Here is a 9,545-nt window from a genome sequence, read left to right as displayed (position 1 = left end):
TTTTGGTTGAGTTCGATTGCATTCTTGGGTCATATTGTATCAGCAGAGGGCATTCAGGTGGATCCAATGAAGATTGCGGCAGTTAAGGACTACCTAGACCCACATCAGCCACAGAGATCTGGAGTTTCTTGGGTTTGGCGGGTTATTACCATCGGTTAGTGGATGGGTTTTAATCGATTGTAGCCTTGATGACCAAGTTGACCCTGAAGGGTGCCCAGTTCAGGTGGTCGGATGAGTGTGAGGTGAGCTTTCAGAAGCTAAAGACAGCTTTGACTACGGTGCCAATATTGGTTTTGCCCACAGGTTCAGGGCCATTACCGTATATTGTGATGCATCGTGTATTGAACTTGGTGCGGTGTTGATGCAGAATGGCAAGGTTATTACATATGCTTCGCGACAGCTGAAGATCCATGAGAAGAATTATCTAGTTCAAGATTTGGAGTTTGCAGCCATTGTTCACGCGCTGAAGATTTGGAGGCATTATTTGTATGGCGTGTCATGTGAGGTGTTCATGGATCACAAGATTTTGCAATACTTGTTCAAGCAAAACGAGCTATATTTGAGGCAGAGGAGGTGGTTGGAGCTGTTGAAAGACTATGATATCACCATCTTGTTTCATCCGGAAAAGGCCAATGTGGTGGTCGATGCATTGAGTAGGAAGTCAGCCAGTATGGGCAACCTTGCGTATATTCCAGTTGGTGAGATACCGCTTGCTTTGGATGTTCACGATTTGGAAAATCAATTCGTGAGGTTGGATGTTTTTGAGCCCAGCCGTGTTCTGGCTTGCACAGATCATTCTTTATTATTTGAGCGTATCCGAGATCGGCAGTATGATGATCCTCATTTGGTTGTTCATAAAGACACAATGCGGCACGAGGGTGCTAAGCAGGTTACAGTTGGAGATGATTGGGTTCTGAGGATACATGGTTGTATTTGTGTGCCTAACGTGGATGGACTTCGTGAGTTGATTCTAGAGGAGGACCATAGTTCCCAGTATTCTATTCATCCGGGCGCCACTAAGATGTATCAGGATTTGCAACAGCATTATTGGTGGAGGACGATGAAGAAGGACATTGCTGCCTATGTAGCTCGGTGTTTGAAATGACAGTAGGTAAAGTACGAGCATCAGAGACCTGGTGGTTTGTTTCAGAAGATTGAGATTCCTGAGTGGAAGTGGGAGCGAATCACTATGTACTTCATTGTTGGGCTCCCACGGACTCAGAAGAAGTTCGATGCCGTATGGGTTATTGTTGATAGGCTAACCAAGTCAGCGCATTTCATTCCTGTGGCAGTCTCCTATTCTTCCGAGAGGTTAGCTGAGATCTATATTCGTGTCACGACCCGAAATCCACTAAGGGTCGTGATGGCGCCAGACACCGCTATCAGGCAAGCCAACCATAAATACTTAATTAAATTCTCATTTTAATAATTTGAAAACTATGATTTTTCGATCAATTTTACTTGTAAAAGGTAGTCATTTCAAGTTAAATATAATGTTAAGAAGTAAATACAAGATACCCTATAAACATCCCAGAACCCGGAGTCACAAGTGCATGAGCGTTTACTAGAGAATGCAATAGAATACAGCAACTGTTCAGAATACAAGTGGACAGAAATGAACAACACAGTAACATACTCTGGAGGGGACTCTACTGGCTGCGAGTCGGTTCGATAAATGCAGCTCACCCAAGTTTCCGTATCAACCATGCCGCTATGCCACTAGCCACACTCGAACCTGTGTAACAAAAATGCACAACAAGTATAGTATGAGTACGAAAATAACATACACCCAATGAGTATCCTGTCTAATCTCAAAGAAGTAGAGACGAGAGGTCGACTTCGACATTTACTAATGGTCTAATAATGATACGTCCATAATATAATAAATCGAGGATTTTCATAACAGGATTGTAATTCAATAGAATGAAGCAAGTTAATAATTTTTTTTTGTAGGAAATTCCAAAATTCCTTTTCATTATTTTTACATTTATTCTCAAGTCAGGGAGAACAAATATCAACATCTATAAATCCCAAGGCAAGCAATACAAACATGCGCAAATCATGCCGAGGACGTACGGTCCGATCCAACAATATTTAAACTGTGCACTGCCAGAGGGTCGAATGGTGCGAACCGTAGATGCATCTATTTAATCTACCGAGGCGTTCGCCCCGCTCCGAAATTAAACACACACAAACAGTCAATCAAGAAGTCAACAGGGAAGAATTATCCAAAGAAAGGCCAATTCTCTTTTAAAGATTTTGAAAATGAAGTTTAAATCTTTTTAGAAATTTATTTACTAATCAAATATGATTTAAGCAATTCAAATGATCATCAAGGTTAAAAGTATTCCAAGTATAGAATGCTTTTGGGTCCTAGACTACCCGGCCTTATACATAATAGTAGCTACGCACGGACTCTCGTCACCTTGTGCGTACGTAGCCCCACAAATTGGAGCACATAACCAATTATTCACCTATGGGGACAATTCCCTCTTACAAAGTTAGAAAGGAGTCTCACCTTGCTCCGAAGATCCATAACCGGCATTCCACGCCCTTCCGAAGACTCGAATCGATGCACCATGCTCCAAAACTAGCCAATAATTATGCAAATACATTAATATACGCTCAATTACTCATTACAATCCAATTTATGACAATTCCTAACCCCGATCGAAAAATTGACAGAATTGCCCTTAAGCCCACGTGCCCGGATGCCTAAATTTTTCGAAGATAAACTTTACCCATAACCTCACGAACTCAAATCTATAATTTACTCTCAATTTCATACCCAAAATCGTGGTCAAATTCCAAGAATATCGATTTTCTAGGTTTTCCCTCAAACCCTAAGTTTCTACAAATTTCATGCTCAATTCCATACATAATCAATGTATTTAACTCAAGATAGGTAGGGTTAGCTTACCTTGTCATTGATGATGAAAACCCTCTCTTGAAACCCTCCAAGAATCGCCCAAGCCAAGCAAAAAATGAGAGAAAATGGCCAATTATCGCTTCTGCGGTCTTTCCCCAAGCCTTCAACTTCCACATCTGCGCTTCTCCTTCCGCAGGTGCGGTCCCGCATCTGCGGTCCCAGCCTAGCCGTCTTTTTCCGCTTCTACGGCATGAAAGTCGCTTCTGCAGCTCCGCACCTGTGGCCCTAGTTTCGCAGGTGCGGTTACACCGGCAACCAGCAACCAACAACTTCAACCTTCTCCAGAATTCCATTTTCGATCCGTTAACCACCCGGAATCCACCCGAGGCCCCCGCGACCCCAACCAATCATACCAACCAGTCCCAAAACATTTTACAGACTTTCTCGAGGCCTCAAATCATATTAGACAACACTAAAACCACGAATCAACCTCCAATCCAAACTTTATGAACTTTAGAATTTCAAACTTCAACTTTCAATGTTTAAACCTATCAAATCACGTCCGATTGACGTCAAATTTTGCACGCGAGTCATATTTGCCATTACGGACCTACTCATCTGACCGCGATATCAAAAAGTCTACTCTCGGTCAAACTTCTCACTCCAAAATGACCTACGGACCTCCGAATTCACTTCTGATCGCGCTCCCAACTCCAGAATCAACATAAGGAGCTACTCCTATACTCTGAATTCCAAACGGACATTGATAACACTGAAATGCACTTCAACCCAAACTTATGAAATTTCTTCCAAAATGCTAGCTTCCACAATAGGCACCAAAAGGCTCCCGGGTCTTCCAAAACCCGATCCGGACATACGCCCAAGTCCGAAATCAACATACAAACCTACTGGAACCTTCGAATCCCGATTCCGAGGTCGTTTACTCAAAATTCCAATCTTAGCTAATTCTTTAAACTTAAAGCTTCCGAAATGAGAATTCTCTTTCCAAATCAACTCCAAACTTCCCGGAATTCAATTCCGACCATGTGCACAAGTCATAATACCTGAAGTGAAGCTGCTCATGTCCTCAAACCGCTGAACGACATGCTAGAGCTCAAAATGACTGGTCGGGTCGTTACATTCTCTCCCACTTAAACATACATTCGTCCTCGAACGTGCTAAGAACTGTGTTGGAGTTGTCCGAAATCACTGTGTAACTCCCCGAGCACCTTCCCGTGCTACCACAACTCAGCTGGGCACCCTAGCTCGATCAATCTGAAGATACTCTTTTTCACTTAGGCAAATAAGCCTTAGAGCCTAATTCCAACATCCGGAATTCTCTGCCAGGCGTGTTCCAACATACGCTCACCGAATCAATAACTACACGCAGCACCAAAACATGACTGCGTACCTTTAGCTAAATTCACACCTTGCACCACTTTCCTCATAGGACCACAATAACATTCTCTGATCCATTTAGTCGAAATTCCATGAATCTGATGCTCCCATTGCACCTCATGACATACATAGGTCTTACTCTAACTCTTACAATACCGCCACGACGAAGGAGATGTGTAGAAATTCATAACCAACTATTGAATCAACAATTCATTGGGTCTATACTCCTGACAAGAACCATCACCTCATTCTGAACCAAATAATAGTCTTAGCTCCTTAATATATTTCATATAATCAGATTACATTGATCCTAAATCCAATGATCTCGTCTCACCCTGTACGAATTGCTCAAGCAATAAGCCACCCCGGACATGACCAAAAAGTCTCATATGCCATCACAATGTGCCAATAGGCTACCAATTCGAACATGATATATAAAGGAAACGAACTCTGGAAAGGAAATCCAATTACCCCGCTCGCGAATCATGCATGCAACGCAGTCAACATAACTAAACAGACACACTGCTTGCGAATCATACATACGACGCAGGCACACAACTAATATGAGCTTTCCTCATAGAAATAGGAAACAAAACACATAAAAATAGATACGGGTAACGGTACTTAACATCACACTGTTGCGGCGCGCAATCCGATCCAAACAACATACCCATGGCGGTGTGCCACCCGATCCACACAAAAAATTTACATAAGGAGATACACACCGAGTTAGATTGCTCATTACGTCAAAATATCGAATGTCGGTCACCAGCACGCCAAGTGCACAATACCATCCATGGGGAGACATATAGAACTATAAGCTACCAACTCAAGCACAAGTGATGTGCGATATACGATCTGAATCTCAAGAGCTATTCTGCTCATATAACATCGTCTCTACGCGGAACCTCAACACATAAGAAATTCACCAAGCCGTCTCACAACTCACATGGCGCAATACATCATTACATGAAATAGCTGACGACAAAATAGTACCCCGACTACTCTTCCATGAGGAGCGCATCGCTGAAATGAACACATCTGGCCTGATATAGAGCCCATATTCACATTTAGATCAATCCACAGACCTCAAACTGATTCTGACCATACTGAACTAAGCTAATAACCTTCCAAAGGTCCATAATAACTCCTCTTTTTCTCATAACACACGAGAACTACCATCATGGCCGGAGTAATCCTCCACAGTACACAACCCAATAAACTGAGTAGCCTCCAGGCATCAATTCTCAATTTAACGACATCACTACAATTTTCATACTTGGTTTAACTCTTCAATCAATCAAGTGACTATATGCCACACTTATACGACCTTCCCGTGGGACACGCTCCCACATCCTTCCATAATAGATAACAGGTATGTACATCCAAACCACCGACCGCACTAACGCTGATAAACGATCAAGAATCCTTAACCAGGATGCAAAGACGTTTTCACAAAGAACCGATCTCAGGTGACGCTGAAGACAATACCAACTTACTTTAAACATCGAAACTCCTTTCCTGCTCATCCGAGCTCGTGACATATTTGTCAACACCGAACTGCAACCTTGGTCCTCACTTCAAATTCCATACCACTCACTACACCCAACATGCCCATATACGATAGAACACGATTTTCATCATAACCCCGGAACCACTAATAGATTAACACTCCATCATATAAAAACTTTTCACTTAACTCACTTCAGGAGAACCATAGAAACACACAAGTGAATTCTCATAACCATAGAATATATAAATCTCTAAGTAGTGGTCTAAGCCACCATAGCCCTTCTAGGACCCGCCTACACATACAAGCTATAATACTTGAATACTTCCAAATATAATCATTTACGGCAACCGTCGAGTTCCGCACGCATTGCCATCACTATGCCGATTCAACCATGGCTAACCAATCTATAAAGTTCATTCTTAACTTGCCTTAGAGATAATAATAGCTCCATACCTGACATCGCCAACCTGAATCCGCACTCACCTTGAGTGACTCCATTCTACGAGACCACCCCGTCTCCAAACCTATGAATTATTTCATACACCCCTTGCACGCACATTCGCATCTTCAACTGATACACCCGTTTTGATAACTCCTTTACAAATCCAAAGTCTTATGATAAGTCCTCCCAATGCTACACTGCAAGTCAAAAACCTCATAGAACATTCTGAGCCTCTTATCATAAGCTGTTACAAAAGCTTGATTCTTAACCATACTGCAAGTCGCATTTTTTGTTTTTAAATCCTTTGAATTCCCTAGGACCGTTGCTGAGATCCACCCACTCTGACTTGGTCCCGAATATAATCAACAACATGAATCATCTAGCACATGAACACCCTATCGATGACCCACCCGACCGAATCACTTTCCTTGAAACCCGCATCTATACAAAGCATAAATCCTAAACCTTCCCCCAAGTCTGAACATGGGTCAAAAAGGCCAACCATAGCACACCTTTAACAATCCCATTGCTAAAATTACCATTTATGTCCTTTTCCCATAGTTTAAATAATCCATCAATATGCTAATAACCAAAAACCTCGCAAGTAGTTAACCATGCAACCCAATCATAGGCGGTGGGGCTCTCCCACTTAGCTTGAAGACACTATCATACCTATGGAATTCACCAAGATTTTTTATCTCTTATTGACATGACCTTGCGCAATTAAACTACCAGCTTCCTTGAAATCCTTCCATTAGAACTTCATGAATACCCTGAATTTCCATCGACATTCACATATTCGACCTCTTACTGGAATGGCCGGTAAAATCCTCTGCAAAAGCTTCGCCAACCACGCGACCGCTAACCTGCTCACAGGGAATAACCCACCTGTGGGAATCACTTTTCGGCATCTTCCAACGCTGCTGCAGGGTACAATCACTATGACATCAATAACCAATCCTGAGTCTGAGACCACTCTCTAGCTGCACAAGTCCATTCACCCCTCTTGGACATCAATTAGATGTGCGGTAACATCCTTCCAATTCAAAGTTATCCTTCTTCATTTCAAGCAGCTCCCTTCAATTATATCAAATCTCATGTCGCATAATAGCTCATACTTCAAATTAAATCCGTAGACCTCAATCACAATCACTAAACTTTCCAAATTATTCCAAACTCTCCTTAAGGTGCGTAGTCATCCTACCACAAAGCCCATATGCAACTCCGCCACTCTCCCACTTTGGCGGAACTCATCCCTTCAATCGGCTACTCGACCTTTGCTTCTCATACCTGGCCTTTTAGAAATTTTAACCACCACCTGGCACTCCCCACATGTCCTTCCTTATCCTGTACTGCTCAGTTGTTGCCTCAAATAAAATCCATCTTCGTAGCATTTGAACCCACAAATCGCTACTAACTTTAAACCTTTCCGAAGATCATCTTTCTCGAGCCGCTAACATTAGGAACACCAATTCAATCCTGAACCACCGCACCCTGCAATATCTAACAGTTGTTTCTCCAATATCATTTCACAATATCTTACCCCAAAGGCGAATTGTAGAAGATCATAACACCGGTGAACTTAACACATACAATCATGGACGACGATACTACATCGCAGATGAAAATTCCACCACGCTCGAAAATACCAAGTCTCGTTACTCCATCACCCCAAATATGGACATCCATAGGCCAATCGCTTTTCCTCCGTCGAAAATGAAATATCAGATCTCTGAATCGTGTACTGAGTAGACTTCCTTTCAAATCATTCACCACCCCAACACATAGACAAGTATCCTACCATCAAATCAATCCTGTGTGATGACCACTCGTGAGTGCCATAACAACCTATGCATAGCCTCCAAGATCTTAGAAGTACAACTACCGAGCCGAAACAATAGAAAACTCCTTCTGCAAGGCGATGACAATAGCCCAAGCAGCTATACCGGGAGAAACATCTCGCACCATATTTGTAGTACCATTACATTTCTTCAATTCTCGATTTATAACAAGTAGATCGCGTCGCGTAAGATTGAGTAAGAAGGAAACAAGGGCATAAGCCTCAAGGAATCTTACCTCACGATGAGGAATCAAGAAGGGAAGTGCTTCTAACAGCCCTGTAGCCTCTCAAAGATAAGTACAGACGTCTCTGTATCGATCCGCAAGACTCTACTAGACTCACTCATGACTCATGAGATTTAAGGGAACCTAGTGCTTTGATACCATGTTCTCACGATCCAAATCCACTAAGGGTCGTGATGGTGCCAGACACAGCTGTTAGGCAAGCCAACCATAAATACTTAATTAAATTCTCGTTTTAATAATTTGAAAACTATGATTTTTCGTTCAATATTACTAGTAAAAGGTAGTCATTTCAAATTAAATATAATGTTAAGAAGTAAATACAAGATACCTTATAATCATCCTAGAACTTGGTGTCACAAGTGCATGAGCGTTTACTAGAGAATGCAATAGAATACAGTAGCTGTCCGGAATACAAGTGGACAAAAATGAACAACACAATAACATACTCTGAAGGGGACTCCACTGGCTGCGGGTCATCTCGATAAATGCAGCGCACCCAAGTCTCCGTATCAACCATGCCGCTATGCCACAAAGCCACTAGCCACACTCGAACATGTGCAACAAAAATGCACAACAAGTATAGTATGAATACAAAAACAATGTGTACCCAATGAGTATCCCGTCTAATCTCGAAGAAGTAGAGACAAGAGGTCAACTTCAACACTTACTAATGGTCCAATAATGATACGTCCATAATATAATAAATCGAGGATTTTCATAACAGGATTGTAATTCAATAGAAGGAAGCAAGTAAACAATTCTTTCTTTTATAGGAAATTCCAAAATTCCTTTTCATCATTTATACATTTATTCTTAAGTCAGGGAGAGCAAATATCAACTTCTATAAATCCCAAGGCAAGCAATACAAGCATGCGCAAATCATGCCGAGGACGTACGACCCGATACAACAATATTTAAAATGTGCGCTGCCAGAGGTTCGAATGACGCAAACCATAGATGCATCTATTTAATCTACCGAGGCGTTCGGCCCGCTCCGAAATTAAACACACACAGAAAGTCAATCAAGAAATCAACAGGGAATAATTATCCAAAGAAACACCAATTCTCTTTTAAAGATTTTGAAAATGAAGTTTAAATCTTTTTAGAAATTCATTTACTAATCCAATATGATTTAAGCAATTCAAACGATCATCAAGGTTACAAGTATTCCAAGTATAGCATGCTTTGGGTCCTAGACTACCCAGACTTGCACATAATAGTAGCTACGCACACACTCT

Source organism: Nicotiana tabacum, chromosome 22 (genome assembly GCF_000715075.1).
Source record: "Nicotiana tabacum cultivar K326 chromosome 22, ASM71507v2, whole genome shotgun sequence".
In the NCBI taxonomy this organism is placed as follows: Eukaryota; Viridiplantae; Streptophyta; class Magnoliopsida; order Solanales; family Solanaceae; genus Nicotiana; species Nicotiana tabacum.
This window is presented reverse-complemented; position numbering follows the sequence as displayed.